The 24556-nt window shown below is 36.2% G+C and overlaps 1 long non-coding RNA gene across 2 annotated transcripts in view; it reads right to left on the reverse strand.

Annotated features, from left to right (window-relative positions):
• Nucleotides 1-22114, reverse strand: part of LOC106017899 (uncharacterized) — a 63060-nt gene extending 40946 nt beyond the window's left edge. For both annotated transcript variants that reach the window (XR_003499222.3, XR_002403373.4), the window contains exons 1-2: nucleotides 21941-22114; nucleotides 14570-14726 (exon numbers count right to left, since the gene is read on the reverse strand). This is a non-coding gene — a long non-coding RNA (uncharacterized lncRNA). The remainder of the gene's footprint in view (nucleotides 1-14569; nucleotides 14727-21940) is intronic.
• Nucleotides 22115-24556: the final 2442 nt, after the last annotated feature.

The following is a 24556-nucleotide window of genomic DNA, read 5'->3' on the forward strand; positions in this document are numbered from 1 at the left end:
CCTTCAACTTGCAAACTTTTTCATAACAGAATATTGTGATTGAAACGTATCTTGCAGATAGCATTGCTTTCTTGACTAAACCTGTTTATTCATTTTGGGTAGAGATGTCTGCCCTTTGCTTTGAAAATTGTGGAACAAAATGTGCTAGATCATGACAGCTAATTACAGATTATTTGAAACCTGCCATTTTCATGAAGACTTCAAAACGAACATTTCTTTTCCAGCTGCATCTTAAGATACAGCACAGAAGATGAAGCACTCTTTATGAGGAGTTTTAATCCATCTGTAGGTTTTTCACTTAAGTTTCACAGTGTTTTATCAATGCCACTCTCCTGTTGGTTTGGCTGGGTGTGAGGTAATAGAGACAGCAAGGGAAGTGATTTTTTTTTCATAAAGATGATCCCATTTTCTGTTCACAAAATTCTTTCCAATGAGCTGCATAGTTCTAAGCCTTATTATTCCAAAATTATTTAATTATCTTATCTGGGATAGTTTTTACCTTGGTGAATAGTTCACAAAAAAAAGGTGCAATAAGTTTCAGTTGCAAAAGTTACCAGACTAATGTCTAGTCAAATCAGTCATTCAGCATCAGTTTCCTTCTTTATTTGAGTATATAATGCTGACTGGCACAAAATAAATTTTGAAGTTTATATTTAGGAATATTGCAATGCAACCTACATTTCTGAGTATCTTGTATAACTCAAAAAGATCAGCTCTGTGAATTAACAGGAGGTTTGTGCAGATATGAGGTTATTGCTATGCTGTTTATGCAAACAGCATAACAGCTGTTTGCTGTACAGCATATAAGTGAGGTAGGTACTTGAGGAGTCAGTCTCTCCTCTGTAACACGCAGATATCCCAATGGCAGTACTTAGGGACTGAGATTCGATAAACATTTTGTCAGAAATGTGTTAGGAAAGCTGATCCTACCTTGAACCCAGAGAGCAAACCTCACTTCTAGCACTTTCTCCAAGCCCTACATTTTCTAACCAAAATTAGTAATGAGATTCAAATCTAACTTTTGGTTAAATTTGGGTAAAGGTTATTATTTTCCAGATTTATTGATTTATGCAAAAAGTTCATTAAAAATAAAATTATATACACACATACACATATATATATAAGCTATATAATAATATCTGGCTTTGATAATAGTACATGAAAGCCTGCAAGAAAAACATCCTGAGCTCCAAAACTGCATCCACTGTTTAAAGAAAAAATGAAAGATCTAGCCTTGACTTGATGGCTGTTCTTCCAAGAAAATAAAAGCATTCCTACAAGGACTTATGTAGGTGTTTCTGCCCACTTTTTTTATTATAATTTTTATTATGATATTTCAAAATATCAGACATGGCTTGATATGACATTGTAAAATTTGGATATTGACATTCAAATAATAGAACCATGAAAGATTTGAAGATGCTATTTTCCAATTGTTTTGTTTTAGATGTCAGTGCCAAATATGCACTCTTACTGTGGTCTTCCTATATAGTCTCAAAAGTTATGTATATGCCAGTGAGTGAGAGACAGAGATCAGTTAATGATAAAAAAAAAATCTGATACATCTCTGACCAGCAAAAAAAATTCATCTTTCACACTTTTAAACCTATCCAGCTTCTAATTCAAATCCTGCTATTGAAAAAAAAAATCTTGCAACACAGCACTAGGTCTCTGCAATACGGTACAGAGATACAATTTCAATTATTTTTCACTGCTCTGAGAAACATATAGTGGTGGATTTGTACATGATTAGACTATTAAAGAAAAAAAAAAAAAAAAAAGCAACATTTTATTCTCATAGAATTCCTTAGTTCTCAGGAGTGTTGTTTGTCAGTTGTTTCTTCACTGAATCCTCAAAAACCAACCAACCAACCAACCAAAAAAAGAAACAAACAACAATTGAGACACAATAAATCTTAGGTTGTTGTTAAATGTGTATCTGTTACAAGTTTTCTTTTTACAAGTTTCTTGGAATACTCTTGTGTGGAAAAACAGGACTGCAGATTCGTACTTTCTACTCATTTGCTTAAATAAGCATGGCATAATTCATATGAAAGATACACAACTTGATTGATGGAGAAAAGAAGTAACCAGCACTTATTACAAGAAAGGGGGGTATGGGTGGCGGGTTGGGGGAAGCTGTATCTGGAAGTAAAGGAGAGAAAAATTCATAACTGTACTTCCTCTGAAAAATTCGAATGACTGTTCCACTTTTAAATGTACTCAGTACACTCACTACAACTATCAAAATAAAATTAAGAATAACAGTTACCCCAGTATCTTGGGACTAGTGGAGTTTAACTTCACAGTGAGGCTGAAGAGATACCAATTTATATAAATCACAGCATAGTTTAACAGAGAAGCTATTTCTAGATCTTGCCAAGATATGTCTCTTTTAAACTTTTGAAAACAGTATTTTACTGATCACATAAAAGTGACTACAGAACCTGACCAAAAGCCCACCAGTTCTTTTGGTTGACTAAACATCATTAATACACAGTGCTATTTACACTGATGAAAGCAAGACATTTAATGCTTTAGACAGGAGGCCACTGGGTCTATGGTTCTTCATATTTAATTTTATCACCTGTTTTGCGCAAGTGGTAACACTATACTCAAAGTGCATGAGATTTGTTTCTTGATAATGTACACTAAGAATAATTTCATCCATTCCCTAGATTTTCTTTTGAACAGCCATCATAATATATGTACTTGCAGTTTCCATAATATCACCTTTTTATTTCAGGGGGCTACCTTTCTTTCAAATGCCTAGTAATATTTAGTTCTTCTCAGAATAAGTAACACTCCCATCTTAATGTTAGCCTGTCTGTCAAGTCAAAGAAGAAAAATAGTTATATGGGACTCAAGTTGATTATATGTAGTGAAATTCCAAGTTAAAGAGATGTGGGAACAATACCTCGTGTTGAATCTTGTGCTCTGTTAAAACCTGCTTTCAACAAAACTTCAAAAAGCCCATCTAAAAACTGGCCCAATGGGTGCTCTGCCCAGGTAGCTTTTGTCTCTAAATTTTAACACAAATTGGACATGGCATGTCCAATGCCTCACACATATTTTAGTGTCTGCCTGGGGCTGCGTATTATTTGATACAGAAAAAGGCTTGTAAAAAGGATAGGACTCTGCTTTGTGCTCAAGGTCTATTCAGAGGCATATGTATATTTTAAATAGATTTGCATTTCCTAATAGGCACCTCAGAACTGAAAAAAATAGGCAAGGAATGTCAGCTATTCAAATTTTTGAAGAGGAAAGAGAAAAGGTTAAAGGAAAATGCTAATCCTACAGTCATTTTACAGTTTTGTAATACATCTTTCTCTCTTAAAAGGAACCTTCAACTTCCATATCTCTAATTCAGCCACAGTGTTACTCTTACAGATTTATCCAAGAGCTGTGCATTAATGGCAAGGCAGAAGGGAGCTTCAGAAATCAAAAGCAGTTTTTCCAGACAATGCTCAGGCTGCATCTCTGTGTTGCTGGAGCAGTTCTGTACCCTCTGGCTTCCAGTCTTGGGCAGGACTGCAGGATTCAGTAGTGCAAAGGAGCAGAAAAATGAGAGTTGCACTTCTTTCAACTGAGGAAAGAGATAATCCAACAGTGTACTAAAGCCCTTTCTGGTGTACAATTTGGCTTACATCCAAATTCCACTTATCACCAAGATTAGCTGATTGTTCTCACTGGGTGTAATTATGCAAGCCTTCTCCTCCCTCCCGCCCCTTTCCTTCATTATGCAATTTTATTTCTGAAGAGTTTTCCTACAGGTGACACCTGCTGTGATAGAACCTGAGATGATAATACATCTTTACAGCTCTGCCTAGTCTGTTGCAACAGTATATGTAAGCAGTTGTTCAAACTGTCCTCTGAAAGGTTTTGGAGTGTCTGCAGAAATTTGGATATGCCGAAGCACAAGACAGCTCTTTCAAGGTCACAAACAGCGAGAGACTTTAAAAGGCCCTCTTCATCTCTCAGCGATGTTGATACATGGGAGTTTAATTTGATGAGAAAGGCACATCATTATATTATAATGTGATGACTCCTTCAGCACTAATGCCATGTTAGAAGGTGGTATGAGTATTCGGAAAGCTAACTGGAAGGGGTCTTCAGAAAGGCACATTCTTATAGACTGTGATAGTGAAAGGCAGTCATTTAGAGTTATAATGTAATTTATTTTAAAACATTTTCAAGACATAGACATTTACCCAGTACTATTAAGACAGATGTAAAATAGCTGCAAGAGGCCTTCGCAGTCTCATAGGGATTATATTCAATGCTTCTAAAGTCTATAATATGGTGTAAGGATGGTGCTGCTAAACTTTTTTTTTCTTTTGCTTAATCATGTCAGAAACATTATGAGGTAAAATTGTGAATGAGCTCAGTTATTGTATTCAAATTCAAGTTCATTAGCTCTGGAAGAAGTATAGAAGGCAAAGATCTAACAAAGGAGGAAACCAGATTAATTTTTCGGGCAAAGCGGTAAAACTCAGATTTTCCAGGAAAAAAAAAAATATATATATATATGTATATATATATATATATATATATATATAAACACACACACACACATGTATGTGTATATATATATATATATATACACACACATATATATATAGTATTTAAGTTGTACTTCAACAGAAATTTAAAAAAATATATACCCCAACATCCAAAAATATTACTGACATTTGAGGAAAAAATAACTTTTTTTTGAAGAAGGAAAATACTTACTTGTATAATTCCCAGTAAAAAAAAAAAAAAAAAAAACACATTGGCTTTTCTCAGGTAGTAATACTCTCAATGGAGCTCATAACAACCTACAAAGTATGTGTAAAAGCCTTTAAGTACAGCAGCCATTCAATTTAATGACTTTATATTCTTCTCTTAGCTCTCTGCTCCCAATAGATGGTTGGAAAAACATTCCAGATGGTTTCAGTGTGCACCTTCTACTTTTTAAAGATGCATCACTTAATGAGATATCCTGGTTGCTTTGTGTGTACTAGCTATTGAAAAAAAAAAAATCAAAATTAAAAAATAAATCCTGGCATTGATCAAGCAATCAATTGATCAAGTTTCTCTTACAGAGGAGATCTAGTTCAGACGTAGTTCTATTTCTCTAGTACTCTGTAACAGTTCTCTGCCCATTCACAAATACAGAGCCACTTTCAAAATTGAACAATAGGTCACTGACTCCTTTCTTACTTTTCTTCATTGTCAGAGTATTTCACATTATGGAAGTTCCAATCAGTCAGAAAGTTTTTGTTTGTTTGTTTGTTTGTTTGTTTGTTTTTTGTGAAAAAATCAAGTGAATAACATGGATAAAAAACAATCCAGAGATTAGAAACTGTTGATTCTTTGTATGTTAAATAACCTACACCTAACAGGCAGAATTTGAGATGAAAAGGTCTTAAAATGTGACTTGAAATATCATATAATGTTGTTGATCAGAAACATCTGAGACAATTAATGTAAAGCCTCATTTAATGTAACACTATTATTACCTAAAGGAGCTATTATTCCTAATTGTTTTATGATTTAGCTGTTGTACACTGCTTGCTCTTGATTCTGCTAGCACAGAATTTGAGGTAAGATTATAACTGATTGAATTTTAAATGTCAACCAATTTTATGAAGCAAACGTCTCCTGAATAAGAACAAATGTTAGTCAGAAATTTCTTCCAACAGGGACTACTTAGGGCTCTGTATTATTTATTTTTATTTAAGATTGGGTGTCTAAGAGGAAATGTATGACAGAAAAAAAGCTATTAGGAAGATATTAAGTGAAGAACAAAGATGAAGGAGGTGGGTGTGATGTTCCATCAAGATCAGTCCCCTGCTCCTGACTCAACATGTTCACTCTAAAGAATCAGCATAAAAAGAAAAACAGCAAGAAGCTTATTTAATGCCTACCAAACCCAATGGAAATTCTGGAGAAAGAGATAATGAAAAAAACAGTGAAGATACCAGTGAAAAATGATATAATGTAGAGTCGATGCATGCTTGCAAGCCAGAAGGCCACATGCATCTTGGGCTGCATCAAAAGAGGTGTGACCAGCAGGCTGAGGGAGGTGATTGTCCCTCTTCACTCTGCCCTCATGAGGCTCCATTTGGAGTCCTGCATCAAGGTTTGGGTCCCCCAGCACAAGAAAAATGTGGGTCTGGTAGAGCAAGTCCAGAGAAAGGCTACAAAGATAATCAAAGGAGAGGGCTGGAGCACCTCTCCTATGAAGAAAGGCTGAGGGTGTTCAGCCTGAAGTTCCAGGTAGACCTTATTGCCTTTCAGTACTTAAAGGGGTCTTATAAAAAAGATGGAGATGGACTTTTTACTCAGGTCGATAATGATTGGACAAGGGGGAATGGTCTTAAATTGAAATAGGATAGATTTAGAAACAGGGAAACTAAGCTTTGGTCAGAAGAAAAGCAAAGATTTTTCCCTCTCCCATATGCACATATGCACAATTTTTTTGCAGTAACTTATTATATTACTGCTCTTTGGAATGAACGATGAATAATTACCTGCTCTGGTAAAACGTTTTGTCTCACCTATGCCCCGAACAAAATCACCTAGCATTAATGTTCATTAAACAAACCCTAAAAGAAAAAAAAAAAGTAAAAGAAAATATGATATTACAATGTAATGACAGTGAAAAATCGGTAAAAATTTAGACATCCCCAATCAAAATCTTGTAGCCTGTAAGAAATACTTCGCAGTGTAGAGTTATATATGTACTACAAATGTATTTATTTATTTTATCATAATAAAAAAAATGATTCAAATAGAAAACAAATGTGAGAGATGATTTTAGGAAGTATCTACAAGAGAATTTAAAAAAATATTTTGCCTCAAGGACTCAAAGACCTACAAAAGATTAAAAAAAAAAAAAAAACAAAAAAAAACCACCCAGGGTATTGTAGACTTCATCAACCTCTTCCTTTTCAAAAGAATGTAAAAAATGAATGTCATTTGAAAACATTGAATTTATAACCCATAGCAGTATAATCTATCATAAAACAGAATGTTATTGCATTTTCCAGTATAATTATTAACCTGAATCCAGAAATATATTGAGATATCTGAACAAAGTGGAGTCACTAACTGTTCCTGTCAGTGCAACATCTTTAAAAAATTACACCTCCTAATCAGAAAATGGTTGTGGCTTGTCTACAATGTCACTTCAAATGTGATTGAGAGATTTTGAGCCTTTCACCTTTCACTGATACAAAGATATTTATTTATTTATATTCATATCTTGCTCTTTTTTTTTTTTTTTTTGGAATATTGATAAGAGGAGAGGCATAGACTTAAAATCAAACAAAGGAGGTCAGTCTCAAAGAATATGGAAAAATAACATGGAAAATGTAACTAGAGTTTGCCATTTCTAAATGTGTAGCTTAGAGTAAGAAAGCTTTTTAACACATTTGTTACTGAAATAAATATCAAGTATTCCTACTGCCCCAGGAGCTGGGCTCAATGATCATTGTGAGTCCCTTCTAACTCAGAATATTCTATGATTCTATTATTTTTAAAGAATGCTTATTTCAAGCCAGAGACTATGTTATTTTTCAAACACTCATGACTCTGCAGCAATTAACACTTTGTTGACATCCAGTAACTATTTATGAAATCTTTTAAAAGAATTTGAGATGAAAATGTTAGTTACACCAGAAAATAATCTGAAGTGTCAGGAAATAGTGCAGATTCTAGAGTACAAATCTGTTTAACTGGTTGAACCATCCTTGATACACATCAGAGAACTGTAGAAAATCCTAAAATTATCTTCCATTTCTCTAACTTGAAAGCTTCCATGTGTATTAGCACAGCATGATATAATTCACACTGAAAATGAAATATTTGTTTCAAATTCCTGATTAACACAAATCTGTTTTGGTAGCTTCACTGGATATGGCAGAGTACCCTTCAAATTCTGTGAATTTGGGGGGAAGAGAGAAAATCAGGTACAATGCACAAAATATATACTTGCACAAATATTCATCTCCATCTTGATTGTTTTGGTCACATACTTCTTCATCAGCAAGGAGGACAGTTGTTCCATAGCCTCTCAAATTTAAGAGTCAATTATTGCTACAATACAGCAATGCAAAAGGTCTTTATCATATAGCTGTCCAGATGCTAAATGAATCTTCCCTCTCAAAAGTCTCCCTGGCATTGCAGCATTCTTTTAAGTCTCTTTGGGCCGTCATAGATCACTGGCAAACCACAGTGACTTCCAAGGACCCTGTTAACAGAGGAAGTATACAGGTACCTCTTACTTGGACACCTCCAGTTTATCAGCATCATTAATTCCTTGTGGTTCTCCCCCAATGAACACAATAGTCTAGTTATAATCACAGAAAGGCTATGGGAATGTGAATTATTGCTTTTCTCTCCTCATGAGGAATGTACTCCAAAATAGCTGTGGCATTTTCCCCTAATAGCCTCACATTTCACTTATATTTAATTTGTTACCTGCTGTCTCTCGGATTCTTTTCTGCATTGCTGCTCTCTGTCCTGCTCTCCTGTATTTTATTTCTGCTTGTTATTCTTCTTTCCTGCCCCTTGAGAGAAATGCCTTGCATTTATCCACTTTCAACCACAAATTCCTGGATTTAATCCAATGTTCTGAACTCTCCAGATCTTTCTAAGCTCCCTCCCTTTTCCTACCCTGTGCCAGCAATATGCCTCATATGTTAGCTTCTCCAGTACAAAATCTGTGGGTTTTGTTGTTGTTGTTGGATTGTTGGCAGGTAGTTTTGTTAGCTTATTTGTGTTTTTTGTTTGTTTGTTTTTTGTTTTGGTTTGGTTTTGATGGTGGTAGAGGTGGTGGTTTGTTTGTTTGTTTCGTAAGTTCAGCTTCTCAACCATTAATTTAACTGATCAGAAAGGAGGGCAGAGTAGAAAATGAATGCATGCCCAGTGGCAGGCATCTTACTGAAAATCAGATAAACTTCCTATTGATTTTGCTTTTCTTCTGGAAGTCTTTGCTCTCTTGTTACCAAGGGCAGCAGCAAACAGGACCAGAGGTAGTGACTCCTCAGCAGGATTTCTGAGGGCAGCAGGGCCACAAGAAACACAAAGCTTTTCCCAACTATTTGCATTCTCTAGCAGCCTTACTCCGGGAGAGCAAAACTCAAAAAAGAAAAAAAAAGTTTTGATGGATACTCATGATCCTATGTTCCCTCTTATATTGCTTAAAAATAATGTATTGTTCCTTTTTTGCTTATGTGACTTTTTAGGAACTGCTGGGACAGAGCTACTTACACGGATAAACACAACAGGTGAGAGAAGACAGAAATTAACATGTTCAATTATTCAGTGTTCTCAATGATAAGTGATGTCAGTGAGAGCCTTTCCATACAGTTATTAAGTGTCAGCCTCACTTTCAAATGTGACATACTCAGAGAAACCATAAGCTAGGAACAACGATGATATCAGTAACGTTTATAAATATGAAAATAAAATAGCATAAAATTTTAAATTTGTTTTACTAGTACCACTGGAACATTTCAATAACAGTTATAGTAGAAATTAACAGTCTTCACTGTGCACAAAAGTTTCTTTCTTCATCACCTCACTCAGTAGTTTCAAATGACTTTACATATAATTGTACATATTCATACGTAAATATCAATGTGTGTTATATTCACTTACACGTGCTATATTTACTTCTGTAGTAAGTGGAATTGCCTTTCTTAGAATAATTATTTTCTATTTTATAGATACAGAAAATAAGACTGTGGGCAAATTCATCTCTTTTGGAAGAGTCCTCTTCTTTCTGAAAAAGTCTGCTTAAGTTTTTTGTTTGTTTCAGAACTGTTTTTCTCCCCACTTATTTCCCATTTCTGAAGTAAATTTCAGGGTTTTTTTTGATGTTTGTTTTTTTTTTTCAGTCCAAATTTTCATTGTCTTTATGCAGATATTTCATCTATCCCTGTAAACGGATCTTAGATATAAAATCCCTCATATATTTTCATAAAGAGAGCAACAGTGGGAGTTTTCATTAATAAACAACAAAGAAATTAAAAAATCCCATACTAGTGAAAGCACTTTCTATTCATACTGAAAAACTTTGCAAGTTTATATGTCCTCATACCTCCTGAGGACTTATGCATAGGAACCAAAGAATGACTATACAGGAAAGGAGAGGAAGTCTGCTTTGCTTTTGGAATCTGAGTGAATCACTCAACTTTTCTGTCAGCCTAAAATAAGAATCAATAGAGTGTTAACTCCCTATTTTATAGGGTCTGTAAAATGCTTTGATATACCAATATATACTTATCTACAATCTACAATTCCCAATAGTTAAGCAACTCCCTGTAAAGAATAGTAACAGAACAGATATTTGCCCCCTTACATAGTTAAAACTCTGCCATTTGTAGAAACTTGTGATGGTGATGCTCTTCAGTCAAGGATCTGGACAGGTGCAAACAAACAATTAAACATGATTTTTATTATTATGATACTGAGTGGAGCTTCTCAAAGAACAAAGAGACTTTTGTTAAAAAATAAAACCCATAAGCACTTAAAGCCTACATTTTGGTATAAACTTAAACAGAAGGTATGTATATCTTGCCCTAAATTTTCCACTGAAGACAGAAGTGAAGACTACCTTAATAAAAAGAAGTTACCCCCCATCTGAGGTTGCAGGGGTTTGTATTTGTTCCTCTGCCTGGATTGTTTGTTTCTAAAGATTCCTCCTAGAAAGGAAAAAAAAAAGATAAGAAAAATGTCTCCTTAGACTGATTAATAATGTTGTGAAACTCATCTGGCAACATTTTCTTCTTTGTAAAAGACAGCTGCCCTTTGCAAAGAAATATTCCCTTATTTTTTTCTTTTCTTTCTGCCTTTATTTTTTTTTTTCTTTTTCTTTTTGCAAGCTACTGTCTATGGGAAGAGTACTTTGTCTTAATGGCATGATTGTCTGTAATGGAAAGACCTGGAAAGAGAGAACTAAAGATGGAGATGAGGCAGAAAAAAAAAGTTTTACTACTTTTGAAGGGCCTGAGAAATGCTCCCTGCCATGACAGCAGTTGATTATAAAGGGATTGCTAAAAAAGTTTTCTTGCACATCTTTGTAAAAACATCAGTCCTAGCACAGTGATTACTTCTCAGTTTTAGGGCTCTGAGCTGCTTATCCTGTTTGTATGAATAAGCCCTCCACCTTCAACCAAGTCTGCAACCAAACTGCTCCTTCCCTAAGCGAAATTAAAAATTCACTACAGAAAAAGTCTAGGATGACCAGCAGGACGGTCTTAAACAGATTTTGATCAGGCAGAAGCCTCACAAATAGAATATATGAAATGTGCTACTTGGAGTAGTAAAAACCCAGGCAGAGAGCTTTGAACAAGTTGATTCAAGATCCAAGAAATATTTTAGAGTAAAAGGTGAAAGAGATTGTGTTAATACTTCTGTGTGGGCCATTAAAATGCACCAGCACACACAGTGCAATGTAGGCTGCTGGCACACTGCTGCAGGACCACCTTCAATTTCTGCTGGCAATGAACTTTGGGGATGCTTTTCAGTGTGAACTCATTAAAACTATTAGAGCTGGCACTCATTTGAAGCTAATTTCTAAGAGGTACATTGATGCACATGTGGCCTGTGACTTATTTGAATCTGTCAGGTTCTTAACTATCATTGACGCTGCTGAAGCTTCCTTTCAGGGAGTGATAGATTTAACAGGCAGCTAAGAAAAAGAGAACAGCTCCTGTTTCCTCCCCGCATTCACCCTTGCACATCATGCTGTTTGTGCTGCAGTAAATGAAGAGGAGATTAAAATACCTCTTATTAATCTCACACCTTTCACAATTGATTTCATGTTTTACAAGCTAGGGTAGTGATAGCTGATAACATGCTAGGGAACATGGAAGCTGACTTTTCCATTGCATTTAACACAATATTCTTTCAATAACAATCAACAACAGGCTAAAGAATAGTGTAAGCTATCAATATTTTCCTTATTATAGGTTAATAATTACTGTCACTGTTCAGGAGATACCATGTGCTGTTCAGAGTGATCTCCCCGGCAAGTATAGCTGGCACACAGGCTCAGGGACTGGAGTACTCTCCCACTTTCCTCCAAAACAGCCCCATTTTGCCAGTCATGTGTCAAAGGAGCTATAAAGGAGTTGCCTTTCACACTAGAAGCATACTTCAGTCACAGCTGGGCAGCCCAGAGAAGCAGTGAGTAGCAGCTACCTGCCATCGGTGCACCCAGTAGAAAAGTGGCCCTCCCAGGGCAGCAGCTCAGAGGAGCTGCTTGTGGGTTTCTGGATAGAAGTTGTAATGGGTGGAGCATGAGGGGTGCAAAGGAGTTACCCAACTGAAAGACAATGTCGAGCTATCCACCTCTTTAGAGTAGTGGTGCCTACAGAGAGATGCACCATGATGGAACCCAGAACCAGTAAACAGTAACACTGTGACTAGGAAATGAAAACATTAATGATGTGTTCTTGAGGGCTGATCTCAAGATGAAGCAAAAATATTACCTTTTCAGGTAGCAAGAGAAACAGTTAAAAAACTACAATTGCAAGTAGAAGGGAAATAATAGAACAGAGACTACACAAACATAAACCATCCTTTTTCTTGTATGTTCAGCAACTTCTTCCTCCTTTTCAATGCCTTGACAAGATCTACACCTCTGCTTTAGAGCTGAGAGCTTGAAATTGCCATCTAAACTGTTTCCAGCCAAACCTGCAAATGCTGTAGGACATGACAGGAAATGATGCATTGACTTTATCTAACGCATTGGTATTTATGGTCTGGTCTTTGGAGTAGACATGATTTCAGCGTCTTTTTAAAAAGCAAGAGCTATAGGAGTTGCTAATCTTGCTACTGAACAATATGAAGTGGCTAACACTGCAGGCATTCCAGAAGAATCAGCATTTTTTCCTTCTTTAGTGAAGATTTGAAAAATAAACAAAGAAAAAAAAAAAAAAGAGAAACTTTACAATACAACTGACAGCTGTCCCATTTCTGCAGATTTCTTACAGTACAGTACCTATGCCAAGCCATGAATACTGAAAATGCATTATGGATTTAATTTTGGCCTCTTTTTATGTAAAAGAGTACTCTAAGTTAAGAGTTCTGGTATTGAGCTGCACTCCTGTTTGTACTATACCTGCAGGTCCCACATAAGATCTATCACGTTAGGCATTGTGATACCTAAATATGGGATATGACTTAGACTGCCCTTGTTTACCTACAGTCTAAACTGCCCTCATGAAGTATTGTAGGAGATTCTGAACTCAGATTTCCATGATCCAGTCACGGACTAAGCTCTTTTTCTGAGCCTAAAGTATGGTTTTCCTCTAACATAAGCCATTAGCTTGAACGTAATGTTTCAACAAGATTAGTCTCTTTACCTTACTCTGATGCTTTTTTTTTTTTTTTTTTTAAGAACATGTCAGAGAATAGCGATGAAAGTGATGTACAATTACTGTTTGGTGAGGTGAGTATGCAGTGTTTTTTCAAAGAAATAATCAAAAGCACTCCTTCTTTCTCTACTACTGATTATGGCCAGATTTCAAGGAAGTAATGAAGCCTATCATAAGCAGTAATTTGTGCAGAGGACTGAAAGTTAAAAAACACAGTTTAGGACCTTTCTGAAAGTCCATTTCAGTTAGATTTTTCAGCTATAAGGACAAGGAAGCAGTAGTCTCTACATGCCCAAGCACTCTTGTATTGCCATTTCTTTTTCACAAAGACTGTGATCTGTACCTGTGATTACACCTCTCCTACAGATGTCAGCAGGCATCTGTAGGGTACATGCAGTATACACAAAAAAATATGTTTGGAATATCATTCTATCCATCATTGCTGCACATTTTGTATTTTTATATTTAAATCCCTGAATGAGGATGGAGATTTGATAGTTATAATTTCTACTGAAATTAAAAGTTTTAGTCCTCATGCTTCTATCCTAATATCAGAGTAGTCTATGACACAGTAACATACTTTGCCTTCAAAATTTTACCATAGAATCATAGGCTGGTTTGAGTTATGCTCTGTAATCTCACAAATGCAGCCAAGTATTCCATGACCAGCACTGGCACCTTTCCAATCATCGCTGTTTCTCTAAAGATCTTAAGCTGTTTTGAAAGATGCGTGTCAGTGTGCTACTAAACGGTTTTAGCACTTACTCCAGAACCATTATAACAACTGGACACAAGAAGGAGAGGGAAGAAGACTTGCTCACAGACATATCTACATAGAGCGATTTGTCATTGGGTTTTTCATTGCAGCATACTGACATTATACCACAAATCACAAACTTAATAGAATGGATGTGTCAATATTCTGGATATAAAGTTTAGCACAAGGGAAATTAATATTATCATCAACATTGGATTAGTAGCTTCATATAGCGATTTAGTATGATGGAAAGAATTCAGTCAACAGAATAAATAAGCACAAGGAAAAATAAAACTGAATATCAAGGGCTTTGTATTCTAACTAGAGCCTTCAAGAGCATTTGCGCTTCTGTTAGGAGTAATCTGACAGAACCTAAGCCAGATTTAGGATAAAATGAGAGGCAAATAGATTTAGGAGATAATTAGAAACTGCTTACCAAGAGAATGAGGTCTCCATACAGAATCATAGCAAAATTCAAGTGGGGATGGACTTCTGGGGGTCATCGGATCTGCTCCATTCTCTCACTCAAACCAAGGCTAATGCCAAAGTTAAATCAGGTTACTCCTGGTCACATCCAGTAGCACTTTGAATATCTGCAAGGAAAGATATTCGTCAGACTTTGCAGGAGCCTGTTCCATCACTGACACCACCACCATAATGTAGATTTAGTTGCTTGTTCATCCCATTGAATTGTTGGGTTCAGAATGGAAGGCTGCATTCAGGGGCTGCTGTAAACTTGAAGCTATTAATGAACAGACATTTCTCAAATTCCAGTGTCAGAGTGAACATCTTAAGACTAAGAAATGCAACAGCTGGGCAGACAATCCTTTATTTTCACATTTAGCAGGAAAATAAAGCAAACTCTAGTCTTCAAACATTCAAAGAAAAACATAAACAAACATAAAAGGCTTGCTTAGTTGAATATTATTTTCCTAAAAACATTGCTTCAGAATTGCAAAAACACTTATTAAAAAATGTTATGCCATGAAAAAAAAGAAAAAAGAAAAAAAAAAAGGTTCAATAGAAAAACATTTAAATAGATAAGGTTATGCAAAAGAAGCAGTAAAATGCTTTCAAAAAATAAACTCCCTTTTACTGGTTAAATTTTTAAAGCTTAGATGGTACAAATAACTGATTTTCAGTAACAGCATATATCTTTCCTGTGTCTGATTAGCTGTTACTGTTATTTATAGCTCTGTGCATGTGATAGAAACATAGAGAAGACAACATGAATCTTTCTGCCTCTGTTGACAGGCCTGCTAATCCATTACTAAGTCTCCTCCATTCTTGTTTCACTTACCTGTAAACCAATAGTGTCAGTGCTGAATTATTTTTGATATTGAAATTATTGATGAATTGCAAAGGTTAAAATTAAAGTGTGATTTATGTTGTGATCAGCAGCACGGTGTTAGAGCACCAAGTGATCTGTGCAAAATTATAACCATAAATACACTTGAGTCTTTGTTTTAGAACCTCTGCCAAACAGTTCTACATCTTTTTTGTTTGTTTGTTTCATTCTGTCTGTTTTTCCTGTCTCTGATTCTTCAGTAAAAGAAATGCAAATAATTTGCTGATAAAGATCATAACCTCCCCAGTTTTGATGATTTTCTGAGCAAAAATATGTTATTCTATTTCACTGGAGGCTTCTGAAATGCTGCTTCAACCACTGGAGGAAACCTTTACTGGAGGTGTAGTGTACAACAGCAGAGAATGGCCCATTTGCCATATACAAGATAATTGCTTTGTAAAAAAGCATTCCTAAATAGTGTTTTTTTCTTTGTTTGTTTTCCTGAGGAACAGAAAAGTTACAAATCTTGATTATCCTATCAATATTTCCCCTTTTTTGTGTCTTTATGTGCTTCAGGTTTGGAACCAATAAATCCAAAAATAAAACAGGATAATCCTGCAGACATGAACCTTCACCCTCAAGGAATAACAGTCAGAAAAAAAAATCTGTCTCAGCACGTCTCTCACTCATATTGCATAACAGAGGTGAAATTCAAATGCACTTTTCTGACTGTACCTAAGCATGTATCTGTAGCCAATTCCTCTGTGATGCAGAGCTGTGTGGCCTCAGTGTGCAGACTACAACTGTTGACAAAAGGGTTGAAGAAAAGCAAACCAGCAGTTTCTAGTCATTTTCTTCCCAAACTGGTGCTAGTTAAAATTTGAACAGATAGCACAGGATAAAACATTGTGAGGAAAAAAATGCAAAACTAGTATTTCACATACCCTGGACGACAAAGGTGTAGCAAAATGTTTCATTAAGAGGTCTTTGCAGAATTAGAATGACCTTAAGTTCCAGACTGTGGAATTATTTCCTGAATCTGCTATTAAAGAACACTTTTAATAGCCTAATCCCCATGATGCTGAAAGTCAGAATTTCCTGTAGTGAAAAGCACAGCAAGCGACAGGCATAGCACCAAGCATGACTCCGAGGGGCTAGGAGAGTGGAATTTCTAAAGCCCTGGCTAAAATCTTAAAGAAATCTGTCTCCTGATATTTGCATTCTTTCATCTTGCTGAAATATATATTTGACTTTCCCAGAGTAATTTAATGAAGAAACAACCTCTACTGGAGAGTTACCCAAAGGGTAACATTTGTTAGCATGGTACTGTTTTAATTGGTTACACAAAGATTTTGTACAACAGCTCCTGTAGAAAAGGTAGAAATTATGACAAACAAATAAATTCAAACTAAACAAGCATTTGTTTCTCTGCTTGCACTTTCTAGTCACAGAGCAGTACCTCACTTTGGTAAGCCTTCTTGCTGGATAGAGTTCAAGAACATTTGACAAAGGATGGTGGCATGTCTATTTTCACATGCATTGAATGCCTCAACTGATTTCAGAAGAATGCTTGTGGAATAACCCATTGGTTATGGAAAGTTGCCCAAGCAGAGGATTTTCACATCTCTTCTCTGAGGAGTGCCAGTGTTTCCCAGGACAGCATTCCGAGTTGTCAGTGAACATCTCTGAGACTCCCACTTACATTAATGAAACTGCACAGCATGAGCAAAAAGCCTTTTTAGTCCTATTCAACATTTCTTCCAAGACACTGAACATATTGTGTTCACTTTGGAGCAGTGTTTAATTCTGGGGATTCATTAGAGACATGATTAATAATTATTATCCTGTCCATATTAAAGAGAATATTTTAGGTAAAGAGAAAGATTATAAGCACTTCTCAAAGTTGCATCCAAATGAATTTAGTTTGATTTAGCAATTGATTTCATTTCAATCCACTGGAAATTTAGCAAGCTGCCATTTGGTTGTCATTTATGTTTTACTTTGTTTTGTTTGTATTTATTATTACAGAAGCTGTGAAAACAATAGCTGAAAAGTATGTTAAAAGCAGTGCTTTACAAATATTCATTTTCAGTTGTAAATCCTTCTCACTCTAATAGAGGTAACTTCTGTTCTCTTTTGCTATGAAATAAGGATGCTGATCATCAGAATGAGGCATCGTTACATTAACAAATTTATATTTCTCTTCTGGATGGTGATGATTTGTGAGAAGGATGCCCAGTAAGTTACACAGAGGATAAGAGACCTCTCTTCCCAGTCTAGGGCCAGGTTGAGCCCAATTTAACATTTTCTCTATTTCTATTATTACAGAGATTTCCTAGGGAAAAGAAGTGCATACACCAACTGTTATCTGCTCAGTTACACGTATATCTGAGATCAGACACAATGGAGCTATCTCTGGTGGTATGATTTCTCTACCAGAAGAAATGGAAGTTTGAATTACACAAGCATCCATGGTTTAAATGTAATATTATTTATAGGAACTTCCTAATATGTAGGACCAGTAAAATAACACAATTTAAAAAGTGAACAATGGTGTGTTTTTTTTTCTAAGTTGCTTCTTCAACTGCATTGATCAGCAATTCATCATTTTGTTTAAAATTCAATATTAACAAAATTGTAATTTATCAGCCTTATTCTTAAATCAATTCCATAATCATAGCTATGCCCTATTATGAAGTAATGGCAATGTTAATTTTATTCTGCCAAATGTAAATTGACTGATTTATCACATCATTCTACAGATCCTTCAAGTTGTTTCTAATAATAAAAGGAAGAAAAAAAGAAAGCCCACTGTAATGACTACAGTTTTTGTTTTAAATATCACTGAGAACAGACAATCAAGATATATATCCGTAACATAAAAAATAATGTAAATCCCTCTGGTCTCTCTGACTTCAGCCTGTCTCATGGCTTCTGACATTGATTTATTTATTTTTTTTTTATATCAAGTGAGAATCTAGCCTTCAATTTCTGTTTCATTTCAGGTAGCGGTTTCATAATTATGATGCAGAAAACTTAATAAAATAATTGAATAATTATAATGAGTAACAGATGACATTACTGTTCCTGACTCAAGATTAACTTGACATCTTGGCAGCGTGGTCTCTCTCTATATACCTCTCTTTCTTTATGAGAAAAGGATGCCATATGAAGACATTTTAGGAATTCTTTGAGATTTAACCAAAAAAGCTTGTAAAGCAGCCCCAGATTTCCAACTGAAGCTTGTGTATTCAGGGATATTGTCATCATCATCCTCTTATTGAAATTTCAGTAGACAAAGTGTCATTCTTAGCAGTTCCCAGTAACCTGATGGCACAGGATTAACCAATTGGTACTAAGTTAGCAAACCTACTTGGTTAGCAAACCTGGTAAGTTAGCATGAACAAAACAGAGTTTGGTTGAATCAGAGGTGTCTGCCAAAATGAGAGAAGAAAAAAGAAAACAAAGCACAATTACCAAAGCAGCCAGTCATATAACTGATTTAAATGGTTTACAGCCAGCTGGAAGTGTGGCATAGATAAGGCTTTGCCATGCTGAACCAGTTTGCACTCAGTTGTTCCTAAAACCTGCCAGTTATAAATCCTTTACGCAACACAGACCCCCAGCACTTGAAATATCAGGAAAACTCCTTTGGCTATGAGCAGCAAGCTGTTCCAGTCATTGTCACCAACCACCTGTCACAGACGTGATTCCACCCGCAAAGTGGTATACAGCATTGGCATTTAGAAAAATGTACTTTGCCTCAATTAAATTCTAGAAATAAACCATGTTTTTTCCTGTTTACAAAACACTTCTCCTGCCCCAAATTTCAGCAATTGTTAATTGCTGTTGTGAATAATCTTTTACAGGCCATTCTCATATTCTCTAAATCTGTCTCTTACCCCTACTGATTGCATATCTAATTTATTGTGAACAGAAGAAGCTAATAATATTACATCTGCTAAAGTAGCTGAGATGCATGAAAAAAAGACCAGCCACTAATGTTTTGTATTATTTAGCTTTTTAAGGTTTTGACTGTTGGCGTTATGCAAAGTACAATCATTATAGTCATTGCTTCGGTAGCTGCTAAATTTTCACAAGGACATGCTACTTGGCCTGGAGCACCTCTAAATAATGATAAAAAAAAATCAAAATAAAAGTATTTGGCATATAATTACATAAGATGCACTGTAAGCTAGCCGCAAGTGATAACATACATTAAACTTAAACAAGACCCTAGATTCTTGGCAGAAGCCTCAGGGATTCATGTGATGTGAAAAACAAGCACAAGGGCAATTATAAAAATGCTGCAAGAACTACTTATTTGGTTATAATGTTGGCTGTGTGTAACTGTAAAATGTACTTTGTAGTAAATTGCTTTTGCACACCACTGCCTCAGTGGTTATATGTTCTATACTTCATGTTGTTTCTTTTTTTTTTTTCCCCCCATTATAGCTTTCTGACAGGAGGCATACCCAATCTACTGAAAATACCTAATCCATGATCCAAAATGTAGGACAACTTTCGAACAGCTTGGGAAAACCTGATATCTTTGAACCACAACTAAACACACAGGACTGTGAACACTGAGTAGTTATTTTTAGAAAACTTTTTGCAATGAATGTGTTCGGCAATTTTGCAAGACCTTTGTTTTAACACTGAAGCATTCTTTGCTCTGGACTCTGAAAATAAAGACACAGTAAAGAAATATAGTATATGTTTAAAATGTACAAGTAGGGACAGCAAAAATGAACACATTTAAAATATCATTAAAAAAAATCCAAACAAAATTACTAATAAAATGAAAGAAAAACAGAAATAAAACTGGATGGTTGTGTTCTTTTTCAGAACATAGTCCCCCCATTTCTCTGATATCTTTCCAAAAACTGTTTCTAGAAAATTTATTAAAAATAAATAAATTATTAAAAAAAAAAAAAAAGAGCACTCTATTGATTTTCCTAGGATTTTCCTAGAGCTTCTGTGCATTAGGACAAAAAGAACTGATGTGACTGGTCAATAGGTACTCTGACTGACTGCTCTTTATATCCTGAAGCTCTGCTTGCAGTCTCCTCCCTACCTCTTTCCCTCCTCAAGTACCTCAGGCATTTGAGTTCTCTTCAAAAAGGACTGACCTTAACAGAGGTCTTAAGAGATAGGAAACCTTTCCACTATCTGCATTTGCTCTCTGCTTGTATATCATTTCTGAGATGGAGAGCCAATTTAGTTTTAAAAGCAGTGAATCCATTATTATATGCCAACAGTATCTGAAACATGGCAGGACACAACCTGCTGAGATTTATGGGAAGCAGATGAGAAATTTTCCTATGAAGCTGACTCTATTTTATAATATCTCTAGAAGTTAGAGCTCATCTGCTAATTTACAGTAATTGACTAAATGAATAATTCTGTCTCCATGATGCCCTGCAGGTCAAAATTTGGCCTTCAAGGGTAATCTTTTCTTAGGGCAAAGGGGAGCATGGCTGGTGCACACACAGACAGTTCATGCCCTTACTTAATCCTTTTGTGAGTGGTGACTTTCTGAGTGACACTTTAAGTGCACAACAATTCCTCTTATTCTGGCAAATGATGAATTCAAATGATCCAAGGTATTTTATGCAAAAGCTATAATGTTGTCTGCAATTAAAGAGCCCATTTACTTCCATATTCATTTGTTTTGACCTTACTTGAAAATCACTCCATTTAAAAAGAGAAAGTAAGTGCTGTTTATCATACAGTGCTCTGGGAAGTTAGACAGAAATGAAGTTGAAGATAACTTTCCTCTTTGGTTTGTCTGCTAATACACATACCAGCAGTCTCAAACTGTGTCATGAGTCACTCGATGGCCTACAGCACATCTACATGATTAATTTACTGCTCACTGCTGGACTGAACTTAAGCCTTTTCATAATACCTGGAGTCTTTCCATCAGTTTTGATGGGTATGCACAAGGTCTATACCACTCATTTCCATCTATCCCATTCTGATTGGGAAAAAAAAAAAAAAAAGTTACCTTTCTACCAGGACAAGTGATCACGACTAGATAGTAGGTGGAAAGACTTGCTGTTGACCAGCTAATTTGCTTCTGTCAACAAGGGAATTATGCACTTCATTCATAAGAGAGAAGCAGTAATATATTTATTGAAGAAAATAGGGATTTAGCAGGGCTTAATCATGAATAAGACAGTGACTTAATGAAGCTCTAATAGTAAATGCAACATTAAGCAGATTCATGATGGCAAAATCACTTGATTATTTGCTGCATGGAGGACAGTGTCAGACTAAAAGCATCAGGGAGACCCTCACACTGAGTGAGGAGGTTCAGAATAGAGTTCCTTTTGTCATCCAAACTCCAAGGAGTCTAGAAATGACTGGATCCTATCCCAATCCCAGACTTAACAGTTTGCGCCTGAAGGATTACATACACAATCAATTCTTTATATTGCTTAGATAATATTACAGTTTCAGCATGCATAGCAAATTACTTGAACAGTTTCAACAAGCTAGCTTTTAGTCACTTACTGTGTATCTGTCACAGGTAGAAGAGTCTCTCGATAACGAGGAGCAACCTTGAGATGCATCCCTGCTCAAGGAGAAGATCCTAGCATGCAGCCCACTATAGTACAAGAGAACTTAATGGGCTCTAGCTGTCCCCTATTTACAGGGTAAGATGATTGACAACTACTTGTATTTGTGTACTGCCTTGTTTGGTTGGTGTGTGCTCTATTAGCCCTTGGATTTATCTCCTCCAAATCCACCTTGAGCCCAATTTGGCTATCACAATCAGATGCTTTCAGCTGTCTGCCAAACAGTCAGCGCTGATCGTTATCACCCAAGCTGGGTTATGAGTGAAGGGGAGGATTAGGGGGGAATGGGGGAGTACAGCAACACAGCTTCTAAAAGCAATCAAGCAAGCAATGACAGTGTGAATAAGACTGATTAACTGAAGAAGTTTGGTAACTGAGGCAAAAAACATATCAGGAGAACATAATTTTGTTGCCAAAAAGATAGCAGTTGAAGTTACTGAAGCTGACATTACTCCTTATGGTGCATTCAGATAGCCTTTTGAAGGGTTAATGTTAGCATTCTGTATTTCTGATATTAAAGTTCTTCCAAAGTCGTAAAGCGTAATGTACCAAAACAGCAGCCCTTAGTAATTCGCAGTGATATTTCTATAGAGGTTGGAGTCCATCACTTACAAGTCTTGGAACAATGCACCCAAGGATCAAAAATTTCAGCAAAGTACTAGCACTGCCTTATCTTAACAGAAAACAATAATAATAAAAAAGATTAAAGAATTGTGAAACTGAGAGTTAAAAAAAAAAAAAAAGAGAGAGAGAGAGAGAGAAAGAAAGAGAAGGGCATCTGAATTGTTTGACAGAACTGTGTGAAGGTGTTTTTCTCTGAGATCTCTAAAGATGGTAGCTTTGGAAGAAAATATCCTAAATCTGCCCTGAGAGCAGTGGATATCACCTAGAAAACCCATTACAAAGTTGCAGATCAATATTTTAAACTCAATCTGGCAGAGAGATTAGTGTGTAACAAAAACGTGCAGTGGCTGGCCACATGTATTAGTGCATTGCTAGCACTCAGATGACACCCCAACAGCATGACATGAGAAGCACAAATCTGAATAGGGTGGTACAGATTGTGTGGGTGCCAACAGGAGTGTTAAAATGACAGTCCCACAGAGATGCACTGGTCTTCAGATATGCATAAGCTATGTGATCCTAAGGCATTTCCACCGAAGTCTGAGTGATAACTCATGTCAGAATAAGCCCAGGAGATCATTCGGGGGGAGGGGAGTGGGAACACAAAAACCCACAGTGCTCTACAACCATGAAGTGCATGCTAGAGTTCAACTGCTCTGCAGGCCAGTCTCTGGCACTACTGAATTGAGCATGATGTGAACACAATCTTTCCCTAACATTAAAAGGAGCCCATAGGCAAATACTGCTCTGTGAACCAGCCAGTGAAATTGGTCTGCAGTGCAAGTGCGTGGGACTGTGGGAAATACAGGCTCTGTTATTATGAGCAACCACAGAGAGGATGTCAGTGGTCCTGTTCAGAATATGTTCTTCTCTTTCCTTTTTTTTATTCTACTGGAACTCTCAAATATACAGTGGAATTCAGCTTTTCAGTTGGAAAATATCCTAAATGTCATGTAGGGCACATGTTTTCCTGCTCCAGCAACTATTCACCCCTTTTCTACAATTCCAAATGTTAGCAATAAGGTAGCACATTTATTTCCTACAAAGCACTAGTTACTCATAAAACCACACTACCACTGCATTAACTGGGGGTGACTGAAGGCACAGCCACTGCATTAATACTTTACCATCGACAAGCTTTGATCCTCAGCAGCTGTAGTTCACCATAGACCTGCCCACCTCTCTGGGCAGATGCCAATTTATTCCAGCTGGATCCATGCCTACGGGCTAAAAACACCTAAGCTCAAGTCTAATGCACTTTCAATGGTTCCCTTGAGAGTATGGCTACCGACACAAACAAGTTTTAAACTAACTCATCTCCTGAGAAAAGAGTAGGCGGAATGCATTATTTTCCCTGTTGGCTTTTTAACCAGATACTTCTCAGGCATCCAAACTGAATTTTCAGTCAGTCAGCTACAGGCTGTCACCATCATATCACTAACTACTTGCGTTCTATTTAGACTTGGTTCAATTACACATAGCTGACTTGAAGTCTTGTTTCTGGATTGCAATACAAGCATAGTGAGATCTACTTACAAACTTTGGAAAATTTGACTGCATATATTCCCCAACTTATCTGAAAAGCTTAGGGGCCTGTGGGGAAAACTCTGTGAAATTTTACAAAATGTTGTAACCTTCCTAGGGCTCAATTGCTGTAATTCACCCTTAGCTATTAACTCACTGGAATTGGAGTATCAAGCAGGCACACTCTATTTATATTTAATCCACAAGCTCCTGAATGTTGATATGTGCCAGCAAATCAAATGTAAATGCAAGGTAATATGTAATCTTTGTAAGCTAAGGAAAATTATCAACTGACATACATTACCATGTGAAATAACTAAATCAAGCACTATTCCTTCCAAATGAACAGAGATAAGTGCACTGCACTGCATTTAAAAGGTCTAGCAGCTCAGCAAAGACTCTG

This window comes from Anas platyrhynchos, chromosome 9 (genome assembly GCF_047663525.1).
Source record: "Anas platyrhynchos isolate ZD024472 breed Pekin duck chromosome 9, IASCAAS_PekinDuck_T2T, whole genome shotgun sequence".
Taxonomy (NCBI): Eukaryota; Metazoa; Chordata; class Aves; order Anseriformes; family Anatidae; genus Anas; species Anas platyrhynchos.